The following is a 23,005-nucleotide window of genomic DNA, read 5'->3' as shown; positions in this document are numbered from 1 at the left end:
TGGGGCAGACATTCCCTAACTCACCAATGGGTTTGAGGCCTGTCAGTTCTCCTCAGCGTGGTTTAGCTCATCTGCTGAGATGGTTTCATGGAATGTGGCCAATGATCAGGCTACAGACTTTTGGGGCTATGGGTGAGTTGGGTGACAAGTGGACCCCAATGGTGGATGAGCAGCCCTGAAAAGGCTAGGGTAAGCCCTCACACAGAGGTGTTAATCCTCCCTGAGTATCCTACATACTTCTATTAGACATTTATTAAGACCTTGGACGAGGATATGGTACAATCATAGATATGTAGAGTGAGACAGGTTAGACAAAGAACACTTTCATCTGGGGGAAACAGGAAGGTTTTTCAAAGGATATGGCACCAGATTAGGGGAGACTTGAGGGAAGAGTGAGATTCTGAGACCTGGGTTCTGGGCTTGGTCTTGGCTATCTGTGCTCAAGTGATATGCAAAGTCCCTGGGCCTTGGGTCCCTTGTTCTATAACAATACCATGTTGCCTTGTGCCAGGAAGGTCCCTTCAGATAAACCCTCTTTACATACCAAACAATGACCTGGCCTATTCTCTAACAAAGGAATTTCGGAGAAGTTTAGTCCAATGAACTCAACTACAATGTGCAAGGTGGTGAGGAGCAGCGCCTTAACTATTCAGAGTCTGGGTAACTTTCTAAGGCCAGCCCTCAGTCAATCAGCAACCATTTATTAAGCACTTACAATGTACCAGACATTGATACAAATGTGAAGGTGGAGGTCATTGATTCTCTCCATCAATTAAATTAAATGATTAGAGGCTTTGCCCCACATCTTAGCCAAGTTAAAATATAAATCAGTCAAATGAAATTTTGTACTAAGTGTGAAAAGTCCTAGTGCCACTGGATAAACTGGAGTGAGAGGAAGTCTGTTCCAAATGATCGTGTTCTGAATGGAGCTTGTATAAAACTAGGCAGAACCCAGGAGATTTGATATAAGTGGTAAGCCAAGAGAACATTCCAGCCAAATGTCCTGATTAGTAATAGTTTAGTGAGGGAGGAGAATGAATAAGCTTCAGCCTAGACTTCATCTCCCAACTTGGTTGGAAAGTGTGGACATTTTCACTGTCCTAGCAAGATCCTAAGGACAGAAGTGGCTTGTGGTAGGTACTGTCTACATTGGGAGCTGATGACAAGGAAGAGCAGGTTCAAGGCTTTGCAAAGAGCCCAGGAGAAGCGCTACACCATACCTAATAGGAACATCTTGAGGATTCTAGGAAAAGCACTTGCAGGAGCTGAGTAAGCCCTTTGCCTTGTGTTCCCTTTCAGTTGGAGCCCACTTTCCCCTAGACTCTGTAAATACTAGGAAGAGAATGTGTCAAAGATTTAGGGGGAGATGTTTTGTACCAGCTATCCCCTTATAATAAATACCCGTTTCTAAAGACTGAGTCTGGCTGACTGATTGATATCAACTGATAATTACGGGAAAAAGCACTCTGGTGGAGGCACATCCCTCCTCTCCCCTTCAGCCTCTTAGGAATAACCCCAGAATCCTGAGGGGAGATAGAGCCATCAGATGTAGTAGCCATCTAGAGACCTTACCTGCCAATGAGGTGACCCAAAAGTAAAAAAAGGGGAGGAGAAGGAAGGGGAAGAATTAATGACAAACAATGAGGCTTAGTGGATATAGATCTTGACTTCTGAAAAATCTTTAGATGCAGGAAACTTAGTCATGCCCTGGGTTTGAGCTTTCACTGACTGTCCCCCACATTTGGAATCCCGCCCCCCATCCCTGACTTCTTTCAAGACTCAGCTCAAAGTTACCTACTCTCCCTTCCCCCCCCCCCCCCCCCGTTTCTTTCCTTGGAGATTATCCTATTTATACTACATACCTCCATACTCATACGGACATATGCTTATCTTATGTACATGATCCTTAGCAGGTTGCCTCCCCCATAAGAATGTAAGCTCTTCTAGGACACCAGAGACGGTGATTTTTCTTTTTTTTTAAATGCCTCCAGGATTTTGCAGCCCCTGACACATTAAAAGCACTTAATAAAAGCTTGTTGATTGACTAACAGTCCCCAAGCAGACACAGTGGTCAGTGGTTCCAGGGATGATACCAGGACCCAATGGGGAGATTGGAAGTCCCCTGCCCAAGCTGCTGGACACCTAGACTCCAAATCCCCGAACGCTCCAATAACTTGGGTACTGAACTGGCCTTCTATTTTAGAGAAGACCCACATGGTCTGGCTTCAAGTTCCCTCAGGCAATCCCAGCTCACCCAGGGATTTTTCACACTTAATCATTGTAAAGTCTCTGGTTGAACAAACAGCGTTCTCACTTCATGGAGGTATGGGGCATCTTCATCACAACTTTAAGGTGGTGAGGTGACTCCACCCTTACAAGGGCAACGTGTTCTGCCTACATAATACGGACCTCACAAGCACTCTTTGAGGCAGGTAATACAGGTGTCATCATCCCTATTTTACAGACTCAAGGAGGCCAAAGTGATTTACGTGCTGGTCATCACGCAGCTAGAGGCAGGGTAGGAACTGGGGCTCCAAGGTCAGCACGCCAAATCTACGCCGCCCCCCAACCCCACCCCTAGTGGGGCTGCGGGGGGGCCCCAGGATCTTCCACGACCCTGGCCGCTCTCTGTCTCCCCCCCTCCCCTCGAGTGCCAGACCCAGAGGTGGGGCGTCTCTCCTCCTCCCCGCAGGCGAAGGGGGCGTGGCGTGGCTGCGGCAGTTGGAAGGGGCTGGACAGCGGACGCGGCTTCTTCCCAGGGCGGCCGCAGGAGGGGGCCCGGCCGATCGCAGATCGCAGATCGCAGCGCAGGGCACGGCAGTCAGGCAGAGGCGGACGGAACCGAGCCGGGTAGAGGCCAGCGGGGCAGGCAGGGACGGTGTCGGACGGGACCGGGCCGGAGCGGACTCGGATCGCGGGGAGCGGGGCGCACAGCCAGCAGCAGCAGAGCCAAGCCCACAGGTAAGCCGCGGGCTCCCTACGCAGCTGGCACTCCCGGAGCCCCCCCCCCCCCCCCAGCTGGCAGACCGCTGCGTTGGCACGGACCGAGGGCGCCGGGGAGGGGGGTCCCCGAGGCAGGGAGCCAGGCGAGAAGGACGGAAAGTTGGCCCGACCACCGGGGGGGGTTGGGGCCAACTTCCCGGGGAGCCAGGGCTGGTGGGCGCTGTGCCGGGGGTTGGAGCCGCCCGGGGTCCCCTCATTTCCTCCTTCCGGGGCGGAGTAAGGGGACTGAGCTCGCGGGGGGTGGGGGGGGCGTAGTGAGGGACCATGGCTTCCCTAGCCTCAGTTTCCCTCCCGCTCCCCAAGCCTCTGGACACGGTGCCAGCTGTGCCAGGGAGTGTGATGAGCTCCTCTGGCTCCGTGGGTTCGCCGGTCTTGAGCATCCCCCCTTCCTCCATGTGCGATTTCCCACTTTGGTCTCCCCTCTGTAGAAGACCCCCTTTCCCAGTGTCTCCACACGCTCCACCTCATACCCTCCCTATTCCACCAAAACAAACAGAACTTCCAAGGCTTAATAGACTTCCTTGTGAAGGGTTTTACTGTAAAAGTGAGAGTCATTCTGGTGGAATGGGAAAAACCAAACCAAACCCAAAACAGTGTCTCTGGGGTCACAGGACCCGGGTTCAAATGCTGACTGTCAGTAACCATGTGACTTTGGGCAGATCATTGAACTTCTCTGGGACTAAGTTTCCAAATCTATGAAAAGTTAAGGGAGTTGGACTAGATAATGTCTTAAGGTCTCAAACCCTAGATCTGGGATCCACTTTTGATGAAAAGAAAGATGGATTTGGACTCTACCTGTAGAGTACCTAAGGGGGTGGGAGATGAGTTTCTGAAGGACTTTGCCTGAATTTCAGGTGTCAGTCACATCTATCTATCTATCTATATATGTATGAGGGCTTCTGGGAGTACAATATACCTCTGTTAGGTATATTATCTTGGGGATTCCTTTGGTATGTAGGTCCCTTTTAACTCTTAAATTCTATGAAGCCTTGAGTTGAGAGATCTGAGTTCTAATCATGACCCACCTGGAATGACCTTGAACCTTCCCTAGGTAGGCACTTTACAAATACTGTTCCCATTTAATCCTGACCTTAACTCTGGGTGGTAGGGGCTATAATTATCCACATTTGACAGATGAGGAAACTTGAGGCAAACAATGACTTGGTCAGGGTCACAGAGCTAGGAAATATTAAAGGTAGAATTTGAATCAGGTCTTCTTGACTCTAGACCCAACACTCTATCCAAAGCTTCCCTTTCTTTTTCTGCTGAGTAAACCTGAGTAAAGTTCATTCTTAGCCTTCTCCCTTTGCCTGAGGCATATTAAGTTTATAGATCAGAAGCCCCAACATATTTAATTCATCCTCTTGCAATGATACCTTATAAATATGTCCTTCCCAGCTCTCACTCTGGGGAGCCCAGAAACAGCAAAGTTTCAGACATTGGAATCTGAGCAGTATCTACTACCCAGGTCCCCTCTTTTCCCTTTGGCTGTCCTGGTAAGCTTTGCTAGGTCCCCATAGGTTTCTCCCTGGAAACTCTCCCCGGTGTTTCCTGACAACCCTCCCAGGCCCTAGGGACTTTTCTGGGTGAGCACAGCCTGGAGGCCCCGGGCTAGAAAGGCAATGACAGTTTCTTATCAGATTGAAATGTGGATATACCAGTCCATCATGTGACAAAAGGAGAAGGCCTGTGAAACTGTGTCAGCATGAGTTTGGAATTTGAATGACTGGCCATCTCAGGGCCTGCCCCATGGTGCTTGTATTTTTGGAGAGATTCTGGGCACTGCACTGTGATAAACCACCCTTAGATGTCATTTTCCAAGTTTGAAAAGTGGTGCTTTTTGTGTATTCTGGAACCTGCTTGTAGCTTCTAGGGTCTAAAGAGCACTAGCTAGTTTCTGTTTGGCCTGGCAGTTGGGGACTGTTGACAACAGACATTTGGGAGGAAGACTGGGAGCTGGATGTCCTTCCTTGTCATCTGGACAAGTTAGCTGGTGGCTGGTGGCAGAACTCATGTTGAGAAACCCTTCGTTGGTGTATTCCCCTGTGTGTAGAGTGGGTGGGAATTTCTGACTCTAGGAAGGAGATAGACTCTCATTTGCTCTGAGTTTCTTCAACCTTTTGTATTTCCTTGACCCTTCTACATTTACAGAAGTAGGTGGGATTGTGGGCCAGGTATAATAGAAAATCTGGATTCCTTGGAATAAAGCATTCAGGGCTTTGGAGAGAACTAAGAGAAAAGCAGAATAGAGGAAAGAATGCTGAATTTGGAACCACAGGACTTGGGTTTGAATTCTGCCTCATCCATTTACTGCTTGTGTGACCTTGGACAATTACTTCCCCTTTGATGGGCTAGTTGCTTCAGTTGTCAAATAAGATTAGTTGCCTCAGTTGGACTAGATAAGCTCTAAGTCCACCTAAAATCCTATCAACTTTTCAGATCCCATTTTCCACTGGCTGCTGAAAGCCAGCTGCAGTCACCAAAAATTAGGATAAAAACCAGGATCAGGTGAAATACTGTTTATAAAGTGCTTAGCCCAGGGCCCTGGCATACAGTAGGCATTACACAAATGCTTGCTATTGTTAATGACATGAGTACTTTCTTGTGGTAGATCCTTTGAAGGAGGAATAGTTTGAGATGTGAATCCCTGTCCTCAAAGCCTGTTCCTTCTTAGGGAGGAAAAAGATTATTATCCCAGTATCTGGAAATAAATAGAAAAATTCACAAGACAGGCAGGATGGAATGCCACTGATACTTCTGATGATTGGGAAGAAAGCTTTGGAGAAATGAGACATCATTGAGCCCTGAAAGGGATGGCAGACTTGCCCAGCCTTGAGGCAGCTTTCCTGTGTTACAGCAAGGTTCTCAGCCCTCGTTGAGCCTTGAATTCCTTAAAAATATGGGATTCCTGTATGTGTAGAACCCATATAAGATTGCAGGCCATCCCGGGAAGGGAGGGGCAGAAAAATTGAAAACTTATGGATGTGATTGTTGAAAACTGAAAACAAATTAATTACATTTTTTTAAAAAGAGGGAAAAAAAGAATATGGGATTCCCTTCTACTGGGCCCTAAAGAGATCCAGAGAAGGGCTTAGTAGGAGCTCTGAGTGAGGCTGGGAGGGAAATGATAACAATAAGCCACCTTTGTAGCCAGGATTTTGTTAGATCCTCAAAGCTCTCCTGTGAGTCCGGTCCTAATGGTATTGGCATCCCTATTTTACAGATGAGGAGACAGGGGAAGGACTTGCCCATGGCCATGTAGCTGATAAGTGTGGTAGGGTAGGTCTTGGATCCCAGCTTATCTCCTAACTCCAAGTCTCTAGACTTTACCCAAAAGCCTGTGCCTGTCAGCACACCCCTCCCTGCTAGAAGATCCAACTCTAGCCTTGGTATCCATTGGAAGGGCTCATTTCCTTCTTGATTGTCCCCATTCCTGCTATGCTGGTAAACCTCCAATGGGGGATTCCCTTCCATTCAGGAAGGGGGCAGAGTTTTTTTTTCAGGATGTAGTCCTAGAAAGCCAGCCCATGACATTCATATGGCAAAGACACTCGAGCCACCTGTCCCAGACAGTGGCTTCAGCCTAGAGGGTGGGGCCAGCTCCAAGAGCTCTGTTCCTTCTGGCTGCCAACAAAATCTAGAGCCTATTGGTCAACTTGCTAGGAGGATTTGGAGCTGGCAGGAACATCAGCCAGTCACTTGAGGAAAAGGCCTCAAAAGAAATTCCCTTAAAAAAAACACAAAACATTTATTCTGAACTTAACAAAAATTGGTCATTTCCAGGTACAGATAACAGAACTGAAAAGGAGGATTGTATCAGAAATGACAAATGCCTATTACTTTACTTCTTGACTTCCAGTAGCTGGGCCAAGCTTAATAAATACATGTTGAATGGAAAGCACATTCTGGACCCCACCCCCCTCATTTTTACAGATGTGGAAATTGAGGCCCAGAAAAGAAAGGTGACTTCCCCAAGCTCATCCAGCCAGTTGTATGCTTCCCAGTACCACTGGGGCAGCTAGGTAGTGCAGTGGATAGAGCATCAGTGCAGAAGTCAAGAGGACCTGAGTTCAAATCTCACCTCTGACACTTGACACTCACTAGCTGTGTGACCTTGGGCAAGTCACTTAACCCCAATTACCTCATCCTGGGTCATCTCTAGTCATCCTGATGAATATCTGGTCACTGGATTCAGATGGCTCTGGAGGAGAAGTGAGGCTGGTGACCTGCACAGCCTTCCCTCACTCAGAACAAAGTCAAGTGCAAGTCATGTCATTGTTTCTCTAATGGCATGGTCTTCTTTGGCAGCAAAGGACGAACACACACCCAGTACCATGGTATGCTTTCTGCTGTTGGGACTTGAGTGGCTTGTAACAGAACGCAGGAGGAATTCTCTTCAAACCCATTCCCATCCTCCCATTCTCTTCCCCCTTACCCCCTTTACTCCTCCAGGGCCAGGTGGGAGGGGAACAGTTTCCTCCCTTCCATAGGAAGTTGCTCCCAGGGAAGGTGGGTGGTTCTGATTTAATCTGGAAAGATCCATGTCCTGGATTTGTTTCTGAGCTGGTCAGTTTGGAAGAAGTAAGATCCCTGCCTACCTGCCTCCCCACCAGGCCAGGGAGATGTTTGTATGGGGTGGGCTGGATTTAATCTTTAATGACAGCTGCTTGGCCCTGGCTTCCCCTCCTGGCAGGACTGGAGGGTCTGAGGTAGGAGGGACTGGAAACGAAATCATAAACACAGGAGAGAAGCTGCTTGCTTCTCTGCCTTCTCTCCTCTACACCCCCACCCTCCTGACAATGTTAAAAAAAAAGTTCAGTTGACCATCCTACCTGATGTCTCATACAAGAATACAGGAGGTAGATGGCTTATTGACTCAGTCTTCAGGCCTACAACCCCTGGGTTTTTTTCCCTTCCTACTGTGGTCTCCCCACTGAGCGCTGACTCACGACCTACACAATGGAGTGAGCTGATTTTTGAGGAGTAAAAAGCAGGGCAGTGTTGGGGATGGGGTGGGAAAAAACTTAAAATAAGTGTCTAACAACTGATTCAGAGTCAAAGAATTTGGGTTTGAATCCAACTCCTGATGCTTCCTGCCAGTGTGACTGTGGGCAAGTCATTTAGCTTCTCTGGGCTTCCTTAGTCAAATTGAGGATGAGGTGAATTAGATGACCTTTAAGGTTCCCTCCAGCTCAAAATCTATGATTCCAATGAAAGAGATCTGGAGAAACATGCAGATTTCTCATTCCTGGGGACCAGTTCTGGCAAGGGTTGTGGTGGTGGTGGTGGTGGTGGTGATACAGGTTGGGCTTGCTAGGAACCCCAAAGTGTCAGTATAGGGCTGAGTCTACCTGGAATGAATTCATGCACTCAAACCTTATTTTGGTCCAGAAGCAGTTTATAGCAATTCCAATGAAAGAGGGCAGAGTTCCTAATGAATCTGCAATTTAATGGGAGTTGAGACTGATTATATACAAAATGGGCAATGAAAGGATCTAGATGGGATTAAGGAGTATTAAGTCTAGAGTGGGCCTAGAGGACCATGAAAGGACTGTCAGACAGGCTAATGAGGTGATCTAGGTGGGCTGGGCTGGGCCAGTTGCCTTGGGGAGAGGCACCAGTGATCTGGGCTGCTGAAATGGATGGGAAAATTCAGGGACTAGATTGTTTTCAAAGAAGTAATCTTTTCCTTTTAGGGGTCCAGATCCCATCAACCTGTCAGTGCTGCGGTGGTGCTGGTGGTGGTGGTAACAATGGTGATGATGGTTGTGATGGTTAGACTCAACACGAGGTTTTTAACTTTACTCATCCCTTGTCTCTCCTGCTCCCCATCCCCATCCCCATCCCCATTTCAGTCAGTCCTAATCCTGTTCCTCCTTCAAGACTCACCTCTTACACCAAGCATTCCCTGTTTTCTGCAGCCCCATGGAGATTTCTTCCTTCATTGAATGACTAAACGTAACATTTATCTATGTAGCCCACCATCTGGCAAGATAGACTGTCTTCTCTGTTAGGCAGCCAGTCCTGGGGATATAAGTCAATCTATCCCTGCCTGACCAGAGTGTAAGATTCTGGAGAGCAGTAACTGTGTTTTCTGTTTCTTCTACATCTCCACATTTTTTGGAGGGTGAGCCAGAAGCTGTCATGAAAGTGAGGCAATTCAACTCAACAGACAATTGATTCTTCATTACTAGGTCTAGGTCTCTTCCTGGGTACTAGACTTTACAAAGTCTAGGATCTTAGTCTAAGAACTAGCAGGAACTTTACGGGGAGGGATTCTTGACCTTTCTTTGTGTCCTGGAGCCCTTGGGCAGTCTGATGAAACCTATGGACCCCTACTCAGAATCATGTTTCTAAAGGTATCAAATAAAATGCCTAGGATTACAAAGGAAGCCAACTGTTTTAAAATATAGTCATTGAAGTATGTGTGTGCATGCGTGTGTATTTTTTAAAAAAATAAAGCCAAGTTCATGGAATTCAGGTTAAGAACCTCTCTGTCTTAGGTCTATGCCAATCCCCTTACTTTATAGCTAAGGCAACTGAGGCCCAGAGAGATAATTTCCCCAAGATCATGGAACTGTTAAGCGGTAGAACTGGGATGTGAACAAACCCAGGTCCTCTGACTCCAAAGTTCATCGACGTTTCACTGAACTAAACTCCCCCTACACTTCCTCCACCTCCTCTGTTCTAAGCACCTGCATTGTGCTGGGGATAGGTGGCTATCAGGTGAAATGGTCTCTGTCCTCAAGGGGCTTAATTCTGCTGGAGGTCAGGCATGAAAACAAATCAAGTCACAAAGCATTTATTAAACGCCTACCGTGTTCCAGGCACCATGCTAAGCACTGGGGACAGAAAGAAAGGCAAAACTAGCCCTGTCCTCAAGGAACTTACTTTGGAATGGGGAGGCAGACAGGATAAACTGGAGACGATATCAAATAGAAGGCAGCAGCATTAGGGGAATCTGGAATAACTTCTAACAGAACAAAATATGGTATCTACACATGAATATAAATATATGGATATAGAACATGTGTATAGAGTTTTCTCAGGAGAAGTATTCTGCTCTGTGTTCTTGAGGGAAGCAGGTCTTGTGATCATTGATCTTTTTCCACCTAAGGAGCTAACGTTAGTACTTCCTCCAAACTGGAGGCCAGCAAAAGGCATTTTGGGCCTTTGGTCAAAAAGATGACCCAGCAGTCCAGCCCTGCCCAGATGGTGCCTCTTCCTGGGAGCTTTTGGCCTTTGCCCCACTGGCCACTTAGGCTGATAGAACTTTCTTTCCCAACCTGCCCTTCTGTCCCCAAGAGTTTGACTTTCTCAAGGTCACACAAAGCTGAGATTCTCACCTAGGACCTTGAACTCCTGATCCTTTGGTTTCTCCATTGCACAAAACAGACCTTTTGAAAGATCTCATGACTCATTTTGGGTTTTGCAGCCTAGCTTAGCAAATTCTTAAGAGCTGGCCTTTGGGAGACCATGATCTCTGCTAGTCTCTTTCTGTGCTGCCTGGTCACCTAAGGACTGGTCTGTAGCCCTGGGGATGCATTGGCTTACATCCCCAGTACTGACTGCCTAACAGACCGTGTACAGCTCCTGTCCTTGCCAGGAAATGGGGTTAAGAGGCTCTAGATCAAGTCTAAGTGGATTCCCAGTTGTCCATTTGCAGAGTCCTTGGGTTGGCAGTCAACTCAAATCCTTTCTTACTTGGAACTTAGAAGCACCCTGGTAGCATGGGCAGACTGGTCAGATTTTGATGTTACTTGGTCTATTTTATAGTCCCTTACCCTCTTACACATTATTTTTGTCACCAACCACCATCCCATCCCACCCCTATAGAGAGTGGAGAATTTGAGATCAAAGATTGTTGGGGGGGAACAGGTTATTTTTGTATTCTTAGTGTCAACTAAGTAATCAATTAACAAGCATTTATTAAGTACCTACTATGTGTAGCTGAGGATACAAATACAAATAATTCGACAATAGCAGATCCTTTATCAATGCTTGCTGAGTGAATGAATGAATGAATGAATGATCAGACATGGATCTGAATCCTGACTCTACCGCTTGCTACTGGTATGACCATGGGCTAGCCAATCAATTAGTTTTCAAGTGCCCAGCCCTGTGCTGGGCAATAACTCTAGAGGAAACAGACATAAAAGAGATTCCTTCCCTCAAGGATCTTACATTCTTTCACATATATCAGTAAGTACAAAATATTTTACAAAGTAAACACCTAGGGAGGAGGAGGCACTGACAGGGGGAGATGGTATCAGTTAAGGCTTCAGGATGTGGTGCCTGAGCTCAGCTTCGAAGTCACTTAATCTCTCTGGTCCTTGGTTTTCTTATCTGTCAAATGGGAGGGGAGAGTCAGCTCTGAAAATATGTTCTTAGGAACTATTTTCTGTACTTGATTTTTCTGAAGAGGTGGCTGAAAATTGGCAGGGGTTGTACTGCAAGGAATAATTCCACAGAAGAATTTTCCAAAATCTGTCCTGGTGTCAGAACGTGCTCTGCATTCTCTCATGTCTACGGTCCTGGGTAATGAGAATAAATGATCAGAGGGGTGACCTTGAGCTCTAGACAAGACGCTCATTCATCAAAGAGGCTCTGTTATGTTCTCTAGACCTGAGTCGGAAAGGGAATGGATATATTTTTATGGCAGGATGTATCAGCTGAAAAATCCTAGCCCTGGATACCCAGCACCATGTTAGGCACTGAGAGGGGATGACAAGAGACAAAAGAGTCATTTAGCCAGCCCTCCATGGACCTAATCCATCTCTTTGTAGACAGGGAATTTATATACAAAGTACTTAAGAGAGTGGTGCAAGACAGTGCATACTTAAGAGGAGAGAGGCATTGTGGGTTTCTGACAAAGGAGTGAGGGTCTTGGAGTCAGGAATGTGTTGAGTTCAAATACCACCTTTGGTACTTGATATATAACCTCGGGCAAGTCATTTTCATCCTCATCCTCATCCTCATTTTTGTTATCGCCATCATCGTCATTATTCTTATTTATATTGTCATCATCATCATCCTCATCCTCATCCAAAGATTGCTCCCCATGGAATTCTCCCTTGAGTCTATCTGCAGGGCACTGAATCAGCAACATCTTGGCTTTCAACCTCTCCCTGATAGCTGTTTAAAATTTTTTTTTTGAACTTAGCAAACATCAAAGAGAATGAACATTTCCATCTATATAATAGAACAGGAAAAGAAGGTTGTACATGAAACTGCAAGTCTCTGTTCTTTCTAAGCACACGCTCAGTTCCCGTGGATCTTTTAAAGCTGTCTTGAGGATCTGACATTTGGAAGCAGGTCTTTCCCAGGGACTTGTTGGGATCTGCCGGAAAGTTTAACTTCTGTTTCCAGGTCCCAGGGTTTCATAGTATCAATTAGCAAAGCATGCAAGGATGGAAACAGACCCTGGGAGTATGGTGTATCTCTCTGCCTTGTCTTTCAATTTTAATTGACCTTTAACCCATCTCTTCCCTACTTCTCTTTGGATGCGATGGCACCATTAAAATTGCAGTGGCTCCTGAGTGTTTAATAATACTCCTTGCCGTCCTTCCCTAGTGCCTGCCAGGAGCCAACTGATGGGAAGACAGGTGAGTGGGAATAATTCTTTCTCCAGGGTGAAGGAAGACAGGGCAGGGAACAGTAGAGTGGAGAGGAAAGGGCAGGAGGTGATGGACTTCAGTTCCACTCATTCACTCTCTCCACCATTAGGACATTACCCAGTACAGTAAGTCCCAGGTTGGGCTTTAAGGGCCTGGGAGAAAAAATGCTAGGAGTGCTGGTAGCTAAAGGTTGTCAGGCCCGAGGGTAAAAGACCCTGGAGAAGAGAAGTCAGGAGGATATACTTGTGTTCATACATTCCAAGACTTATCACATAGAACAAAATTCAATTCAGTGATGTTTAAGGAGCTCTTACCACGGGGCAGGCATCTGCCACCGAGATAAAGGATTTGACTTCTGCTTGGTCCTAGAGGCTAGAACTAGGAACAATGAGTAGTAGCTGGGGAGGGCCAGATTTTGGCCTGATGTGAGAACAAACCAAGCTGTCGCCTAATGGGGACAATGGGCTGCCTTGGGAGGGAGAGAGTCACCTCACTTGAGGTCTTCCATCAAATGTAGGATGAGAAAGGAAGCGCTGGGTATGTGCAGGAGGGAGTCTGCCACAGACTGTGGTACTGTGGTACTGTGATCCCGCAAGTCTTGTCGCAGTGGCTAGAGAGCAAATAAAGAGATCCAGAAGAGGATAACTTCTTGTCGGTGCTTGTGGAGTGTGTTGGTGATGTCTTCTTGCCACTACTGGTATTTTCCACTAACACAATCCGGGAACTGGACCGTCAGACGTACACCAACCAAACCAATTATGCACTGTGTGTGTGTGTGTGTGTGTGTGTGTGTGTGTGTGTGTGTATGTATATGTATATAAAATATGTAGCTGTTACCATGGGCAAGTTAACGTCACAGTGGCCAGACCGGGGAGGACAGTGCTTGGAAATGCCACATGCCAAAGGCTGAAGAAACTTCAGTGTTCCCTTCACCCCAGAGGAACATGAAACAAGAAATAATACTCATGATGGAAATAATATAAAAGTGATAATAAGTCCTGTTTCTGTATCGTTCTAAAGTTTTATAACTTCAAAGGAATTCAGAGGTCGTGTTGTCTAACTCCTACTTCCTTTACCACTGACTGCCCTGTCAAGATAGGCAGTATTATATTATTATCCCCACCAAGGAAGGTAAGGTGTCTTGTGCATCTCATAACTTTAAGTGCTAGAGCCAGGACTGGAAGCTAAGTTCCCTGACCTCAAAATGAGTATTTTCTTTATTATATAGTGAATAGAGAGTGCTGGGCCCAGAGTCTGAAAGATCTGAGTTGAAATGCATCTTCCACTTCCTTAATAGCTGTGTGACCCTAGGCAAGTCATTTAGCCTCTCTCATTCCTCATTTATAGAAACGGGAATAAGTAAAAACCCCTGCCTCATGGGGTTGTTATTGGAAGTACCAGATGAAGCAATCTGGGCAGAGCACTTTGGAAGCCATGAGGTGCTACACACATGTTGCCTAATAACATTATTGCTGTTATATTTGACAGGCTACCAAAGAGGCAGCAGGCAAATTAAGATCATTAGATCATCAACTGAGCACTAGAGGGGGGACCTTAGAGGTCATATAGTTCAACCTCCTCTCTCATTTTACAAAATTGGGAAACCGAAACCCTGTGAAGTGACCTATCCAAGGTCACTCAGGTACTAAGTAATGAAGTTAAGGTTCAAACCTATGTTCTCTGACTCCAAGTACAGCACTCTCTTCTCTGCGTCACTAGAGGTTGGGGGAACCTTTTAGGATATTTTGGAAAGGGGCTCACTGGATTAGGGAATATCACCCCTGCTCTGATGTTAGCTTTGGGGGAAGACATTCATTTCTGCTCTTAGTCCCACAACAAGCTGCGAGTATATTTTTACAGATGGTGGCATGTGGCAGCCGTGTAGAAGGGTATAGTTAACGCTAGACAGGGAACACCTGGGCAGAAGGCCCAGTTTTGCCATTGAGTTGTGTGAGGTTGTGTAAATCCCCTCCCCCTCTGGGCTTTCGTCTCTTTAGCTGCAGAGTTTCAGGGTTGACCTAAATCTTCCTTTCTGGTTTTAAAATTCCTATAACTAAATTGATATTAATGCCACTAAGTGCTGGAGCAGTTGGTACCCAGTGGTGTGTCCAGACACTGACCCAGAAGGCATCTGAGCATGGGGGGAGATCTGGTTCCCCAGTTGGGAGTCCAGCCCACTTTGAGTATCAGGTGGGAAGCTGGGCATGGCAGTTTGACCAGTTTTAGGCTGGCACTCTTCATTCTTTGACTTGGCAGACAAGGCTGCTGACACTCGGGAGCTGGGGTGGGGACTGCCTTCCTGTGAAATGCTCTGGGGAGTTAGAGCCACCCCAGGGAAACTTTGCCTGCTAGAGTTAACTGTCTCCCGTCTAGTGCCATGTTGATTTCTTCCAGTAGGGTAGGGAAGGCAGGTCTGCTCAGGATTTAATAATAGAACAGGAAGCATAAAGTGGTGGGGACTTGGAATTGCAGAATGTTAGGACTAGACATCACCTTCAAAATCAGCCAGGCCAAGCCCCGTAGAGTATCTGGGTCCAAATCCTGGTTCACCTACTTACTAGATGTGTGATCTTGGGAAAGTCATTTAACCACCATATTCTACATCTGTAAAATGAGAGACTTGGACCAAATAATCTTTGAGGTCACTTCTAACCCTAAATCTGTGATTCTGGGAACTCTCTTAAACTCAAGTTTTCCCATTGGTAAAATGAAGTCCTTCTTTCTAAGATCTTACACAACTCTAAAATTTATGATCAATGAAGCCTGTTTACCTCTCTGAGACTCAGTTCCCCATCTGTAAAATGAGAAGGTTGAACTAGGTGACCTCCAAGGTCCCTTCTGATTCTAAGGAAACTGAGGCACAAAAAAAGAACTGTCTTCATAGATTCATCTATTTTTAAAATTAATTTTCATTTTAAATAAATAAAAATTTTTTTCTTCTCTTCCCTTACCCACTGGGAAAAAAAGGAAAAGAGAAAAACAAAACCCTTGTAGTCAGGCAAAACAGATTCCCACTTTGGTGGTGTCCACAAATGTCTGCTTCATTCTGCATCCTGAGTCTACCATATCTCTGTCAGGAGGTGGGGAGCAGGAGGCTTTGTTGTCTGTGTTCTGAAAGAGTCACTGGTCATTATGACGATGGGAGTTTTAAAGGTTTTTTTCAAAGTTACTTGTCATCGCAAAGTTTTTGTTAGCATATCAATTGTTCTCTTGGTTCTACTGATTTCATTCCACATCGGTTCATACAAGTCTTCCTAGGCTTCTCCAACTGTCCCCGTCGTCATTTCTTATAGTGCAATAGTATGAGTTTAGCCTCAGTTGATGAGTACTAGCCATCCTTTTAATTCCCATTTCTTTGCTTCCACAGAAAGAGCTGCTACAAATATTTTAGAATATATGGATCTTGTACAATTTCCTTTTTTCTTAAAAAAAAATTGCTTTCTGGAATGGCTGGACTAATTCACACTTCCACACTTCCCAGTTTCCCAACAACCTTTGCAACACTTTCTTCTCAACTTTGCCAATCAGATGAGTATGAGATGAAATCTCAGAGTTGGGGTTTTGTTTTGTTTTTAGTAAAAGGCAAAAGATTTGTTCTGTCTGAAGAAAAGCCAGAGTGTTCTCAGGGTTCCTTAAATTTATATTTCTCTAATAATGTCTTAGATCATTTTTTTCATAAGACTATTGATAGTAGGAGTTTCTTCCTTTGAGAATGCCAAAAGCTTATATAGGCTCTTAGAGGTTATGGAGTCCGACCTTTGCATTTTACTGAGAAGGGAACTGAGGTTCAGAATGGGGGGAGTGAGTGGCCAGAGGTTGGAGTGGTTGTAAGTGGATGAGCTGTGATTCAAACCCAGCTCCCTGACTCCAAATCTAGTAGTCTTTCCATCAGGCTAGACGATGACATCAAACAAAGAAACCAGACCTAGGCTAGATTCCAGCTCTCCTTTCAGTCCAGTGCTCCTCCATTTACCATTTACTCAATAAGCATTTATTCAACATCGTGTGCCCAACACTGTGCTAAGTGTGAGAATACAAAGGCACTTTCAAAGAGCTTACCTTCTAACCAGAATCATCACTAGGCCATGTTCAGAGAAATCTCATTCCCTGTAAATCTGCCTTGGTTCTGGCTCAGTCTGGCCAGTCCTGGTATTTCTGAGTAGGAAATTAGAGTTTTCTCTAATTTAAGGCTAAGAAATCTCCCCTCTAGGGTAGGGGCAGAAGTCCGTCAACTGTGGCCAGAATGTAGTCAAGGAAACTTGATTCCCCTGGGCAAGAGAAGACAAAAAAAAATTCTAAGCCAAGATGGGCAGCTCTCTCACCTGTTTTAGGGACCAGGAAGCCCCATGAGGTGCTGTCCCTTTGTTCGGTAACTTAAGCTCAGGTAAGTGGGTAGGAGAACCCATGGAATTTCATCTGTCACCTCCAGGCAGTGCCCTGGAAGCCTTGGGTTGGGCTCTGATCGAGCTGGCTGCTTACATAACTGCGTTCCTCTCCAAAGACCAAGCTACCCAGACACTACGAATGTTGCTTCTCAGTGCTTAGCCATTTTCCTGATGGTCCACTGGTCAAGGCAATACAGAAAACAATTGAGATTTTAATTTAAATATGCTCCTCAGTTTACTGTGTGATGCTGAGGGAATCCCTTCCCCTCTCTGTGTTCCACTTTTTTCATGGGAAAAGAAGAATGAACAAATCCAAGGAAGTAAGCCTGGTGTGTGGAATGTAGCCTTGAGTGGGAAGAGCCTCTGGACTAGGTAGGAGTCACAAGGCCTGATACAAATGTCAACCATTGCTATTTCTGCTATAACTCTCTGTGGCCCAGAAAAGACATTTAATTTCTGTCAGCCTTAGTTTCCTCAACTGTAAAATGAAGATAATAATAGCCTCTGCCTCCCAGAGTTATTTCAAGGATCAGATGAAATCTCATTTGTAAACTGCTTACTTACTTAGCCCAGGACCTGGTCCATAGCAGACACTTAATAAATCTTTGTTTTTCTCCCAGCTCTTACAGTCTGTGTTCTGAGGGGCCTTCCAGGTCTGATACTCTATGTTCCAAGCTCCTTCCCAGCTCTAACATTCTAGGTTCTTGGTTCTAAGGCCCTTTCTCATTTTGACATTCTGTGTTCTAAGGGCCTTTCTGTCCTGACATTCTATGTTCTAAGTTCCCTCCCAGCTCTGACATTCTAGGTTCTCAGTTCTAAAGTCCCTTCTAACTCTGACATTCTATGTTCTAAGCTGCCTTCCAAGTCTGACACTCATTGTTCTAAGGTCTCTTCCAGCTCTGACATTCTAAGTTCTAAGAAGATTTTATGTTCTAAGGTCCCTCCTAACTCTGACAGACCATGTTCTGTGACCATTTCCAACTCTACCATTTTATGTTCTAAAATACCTCTCAGCTCTGATATCTTCCATTCTAAGGTCCTTCCAGAGCTAACATTCTGTATCCTGTGAATGCATGAATGTTTAGTGGTACAATTATCTCCATATGTGTGAAATTATTTATGAATCAGTTCCCTTACTAGACTACCTTCCCCCTCTCAACTCTCAGATTCATTTATTCAGCCATCCAACAAACTTCTCTTAAGGGCCAAGAGTGTTCATTCACAAACTCCATGTTTAATGCTGTATTTGAGTAAAAGCTTGGGGCCAGGGGCAGGGGACAGAACAGCAAGATTTAGATCATTTTTCCTGACCGTATGGAACTTAATTGCAAAGCAGGAAGATAAAGCACAGACACAGCTGTCGGGGATGTGCAGATTCCTTGGGATAAGCAATGACTTTGACATGGTTTCATTTTGTGGCAGCAGTGTTCACGCATACGTGCTCCCACTGACACTCAGCTGACTCAAAATATCCGATTTTGATCAGAGGCAACCGGATGGAGCTGGTTTCCTTATCTTTAGTTACTCTTTCATTCTGTGCGGGTGCTGGTTTTCATACCATGCACTTGGGTTTCATCACTCTATTTTATTGTGTATTTAAAGATGGATATAACTCCAGAGAAATGTGGAAAAGTTCTAGTTTTTAAAGAGCAAGCCTCAAAAATCATTAGAGACATTGTAGCAGCTGTTGGTGTTTGTGTGTGGGGGTGGGGGGGGTTGGCTTTTAGGGTCATTCAAACTCACATCGAAAAAAGATCAGTCATAGCACAGCACAAAAGAAAGGTACGGTTGGGAAAAAACAAACAAAATCCCCAAGAATCGACAAACTATTGTTTTGAAACAGCCTGATTTTCCAAAAACAGGCAAAGACCTTCACAGAGACATGGGCAGCTGGAAAGCTTATTACTGGTTCCATGACATTGTGGATGGGGTAGGCTTCTTGGAATCAGAAAAAGAGTGAGGAAGCCAATAATATACACATCTGCTAACCATTGTTATGAAGAAAAATATGCTGCTCCTGGGCAGGACAGTGCAGAGACCCAAGTACTGCAGACTGGGGAAAGGCAATTTTACCGATGACAGTCACTTCTCCATTCAAGGCTGTATCAAAACTATTAATCAGATGAAGTCTAAATGAAGCTGAGAGAACTGGACATCTTCATATGACTGTATTATATCAATCCCCCAAGACTGATACTTTGAACATTCTTAACTTTCAATGGCTCTAGATACCTGGTTGCCATGGAGGGAATGAGGAACTCTGAAATATCTCTATCTCTACCTCTGTTTCTTTCTATCTCTATCTCCATTTCTATCTTTATTTATATCTATATAATATATACTATCTATCAATAGATAGATAAAGGATAGACATGATAGATGATGACAGAAAGACAGACAGGTGATGGATAGACAGATGGATGGATGGAGAGATAGGTGGATAGAAGAAAAATAGATAGGTAAATAGGAATATTTGGATTATAGGAATTCTCAGAAATGGAGAGGGGATACTACAATGCAACTTTATATTATGCCATTTGTAGATAAGAAGTATATCCAAGAGATGCAGGTAAACATGCTTTCGTGGCCTGGGAACTCATATTAGTTAAAGATCATTGGAATACCCATAGCCTATAATTAAAGCTAGCCTTGGAAAAATGGACTGTTCATCAAAGGCATCTTTCATTTCTGATGGGGTAAAAGGATGTTTTCATAGGACCATAAATCTAGAGCCAGAAGGGACATCCAAAGTCATCTATTCCAACCACTTCAGTTTAGAACTGAGGAAAACAAGACCCAGGGAGATGAGATAATTAAGTGTCAGGGATAGGATTTGAACCCAGATCCCCTGAAGCCAAAACTAAGGGCACTCTCTACCACATGAAGAATTAAAGAACATGGGTTAAAATCTTGTGAGCTCAATGTTAAATTTTGTAAAACATCTGATTGCAAGAAAAGGAGGACATGTTGCATTTAAAAGTTTTTTTTAAAAAATGATGTAAAAAGTTGCAAAGTTAATTGTATGTCATTAATTGAATGACTTGACCTTAGCCCAGTTAATTTGCTTACCATTATACCTTGCCTTCACCTGACGCTGACACTGAGGTTCATTCATTTAGTGAATAATCATTAATTAAGTGCCTAGTGTATATAGGAACAGCATTTTGTGACAGTCTTTATGTGTGTAGGGAGTTGATGCGAACTTAAGTGCCAGGTTTAGATAAAATATATTTCCTGACCTCATGGAAGTTATGACCAAGTAAGAAAAGAAAACCTCAGCCCTGCTAAAGTGCACTTGGCCAAATTGGCTTATAAATACATTAAAGTGGTGCCAAGCCAAGAGCCCTGGGTCTGAGGGGGAGCTGTCCAGTCCTGGAGGTTATCCCCAGTCTAGGGGCAGTTTTCCATCAGAGCCCAACTGGATGACTCATTCTCAGGCTTTCTCCCCAGACACCTTCCTATCCTCAGGGTCCTCTGTCTTGCTTCCTGATTGTGTGACTCCCTAGACTGGATCATTATGACAGGAAAGGCCCCAGTTGTCATGCCTTCAGTTTTCCAGCTCCCCTGCCCATGTTCTCTTCTCCAGTGAGAATGTAAGCTCTTTCAAGGTAGGCACTGCTTTGTTATCTTACGCGTATATCCTCAGTACTTACCACAGAACTGTCATACAGTAAATGCTTAATAAATGTTCTCTCTGTTTGTCTATCTCTGTGTGACCCTTAACAGGAAGGGTGACCAATTGCTATGGTCCTTAGCACTTTGGAACGACAAGACACCGGGGACTTGGGTTCACATCCTTTGTCTGACGTTTGCTACGTGTGTGACATTAGACAACTCACTTAATTGCTCTGTCTCATTTCCCTCACTAACATGTGAGTGTTGGATTATTGAGCCTTTAAAGTAACCCTGGGCAAGTCACTTCACCATGTTTGCCTCACTTTCCTTATCTATAAAGTGAGCTAGAGAAGGAAAATGGCAAGCCAGTGCAGTATCTTTGCCAAGAAAACCCCAAATGGGGTCACAGAGAGTCGGACACAACTGAAATGACCAAACACCCCAACAACAGTCCCTTCTAGAACATGCTATCCACCTTAAGATACAGAGTTGAAGGACTCAGTATACAAATGGAAGCCTATTTTCTTCTTTCTTTCTTGGACATGGCTAATACAGAAAATTTATTTTGTATGACTTACGTATTTATAATAGGTTTTGATTTTTTTTTTGCCTCTCCATTGAGTGAAGGAGGAAGAGAATTTAGGAATAAAAAACAAAGGAATGAAAAGGTCTCTGTGCTTTGAAAAATAATAATAAAGTTCCTTGTAGCTCCTGTGATTTGGGTCCTTTTCCTTGGGGTCCCATGCTGTATGCTCCTAGTCTGAAGACTTTACAGTTTACAGCCTGTGAGACAGGTAATAAAAGCTTCTGTTTGTTGTAGTGTTTTAAGGTTTACAAAGCACTTTATATCCATTTATCTTTTTGATCCCTTAAACCAACCTTTTGAGACAGATCCTCTTTATTATTTCCATGTTTCAGATGAGATGACTGTTACTTGTCCCGGGTCCCATAGCTAGGAAGCTGGTGACTGAGATGGGAATGACTGAAACTCAAGTCATCATGATTTCAAGTCTAGCCCTCTATCCATTAAACTATATTTTTTATTGTTTTACAATTGGAGAAACTGAGGCTTAGACAAGTTGAATGACTATCATGAAATAACCAGGTTAGCAAATAGCAGAGTTAAAGTTTAAATCCTGGTCTTTGAATTCCCAAGTAAATTATTATTTGCACCATATTCAATTCATCATAAATTAGGGAGGCGGGGAAGGAAATAACTGTAGGAATCAGAATAGGAGCTAGATCTTTAATTTTGTTGGTTATCAGAAGTCCTGGATGAGTAAACTTACCCTAACTACAAATATATCTGCAATTTTTGGTCTTTGGGATTTACCTGGGGGCATTGAGAGGCTATGTCTTTCCCAGGATAGCACAGGGCAGGATTTGAGCCCAGGTCTTTTTGATTCAGAGGCAGGCTTTCTGTTACCCTAACTGTAAGGATCTAGGTGTATTTAGAGAGCTAACTTTGGCTAGAGAGCAGAGTTAGCCTGGGTTAGATTAAAAAGTCTCTGCAGAATCTCAGGCAGTAGAGAGATAATGGGACTACTTGGCAATGAGACAAGTTGTTTCTTGCGGGAAGTTTCGTGACTGGACCTCTCCTCCAGAATGTGATGGGACTGGGCCCAGATCCAGGTGGCTTCTCATCTTGGATCCCTGATGAACTGGTCCTTGTGCTATCTTCTGTCTTCATTCTGTGGGGATAAGTTGCTGACATCCCCAAGCATGTCCCCTTCCAGCTGGAAGTGCTTTCCCCAGAGATAACTCAATCCCATGGTGTTCCAGAGTTTCTGTGCTTCTCACAATGAGCAGAGACACTGCACAATAGGGTTGGGGATATCCCAAGCTCTGCCTGCCTGGTCTACGTCCTCCTTGTGCCGTATCTTGGCAGGGGCATCTGCCCCAATCGAAGCAGCACATGTTTTCAGTTTCTTGAACTGGATGTGCCTCTTTTCCAAGAGAATAATAAAGTTCTCTACCCAATTTCTCATCTGGGACTTGGATCTAGGAATGGAGCTGTCTTGGAATGTTCTGGGACTTAAAACTGGAAGGGACCCAGGAGTTTATCTGGTCCAGCAACCTTGATTTACTGATGACAGAACTGAAGCAACTAAAAGTAGAGCCTGTAAGTCAGCTAACAAGTGTGTCAGGCTCTGTGCTAAGCACTGGGGATCCAAAGAAAGGCAAAAAACCAAAACAAAACAAAAAAAAAACTGATCGCCCCTCTCAAAGAGCTTACATACTAATGGTTGAGACAATATGCAAATAACTCTGTATGTTCAAGATATATGCAGTGTAAATGGAGAGAAATCTCCAAGGGAAGGCTTTATATTTTTGAATGGGGGTAGACAAAGAATAACCCCTTCAGAAGAAGGTGAGATTTGAACT

The 23,005-nt window shown here is 44.7% G+C and overlaps 1 protein-coding gene across 1 annotated transcript in view; it reads left to right on the top strand.

Annotated features, from left to right (window-relative positions):
- Positions 1-2,697: 2,697 nt before the first annotated feature.
- Positions 2,698-23,005, top strand: part of CD82 (CD82 molecule) — a 77,444-nt gene continuing 57,136 nt past the window's right edge. Inside the window, exon 1 of the mRNA XM_072618223.1 lies at positions 2,698-2,961. The gene's annotated coding sequence lies outside the window, so the exon portion shown is untranslated. The remainder of the gene's footprint in view (positions 2,962-23,005) is intronic.

Source organism: Notamacropus eugenii, chromosome 6 (genome assembly GCF_028372415.1).
Source record: "Notamacropus eugenii isolate mMacEug1 chromosome 6, mMacEug1.pri_v2, whole genome shotgun sequence".
NCBI classification, from domain to species: Eukaryota; Metazoa; Chordata; class Mammalia; order Diprotodontia; family Macropodidae; genus Notamacropus; species Notamacropus eugenii.
This window is presented reverse-complemented; position numbering and strand designations above follow the sequence as displayed.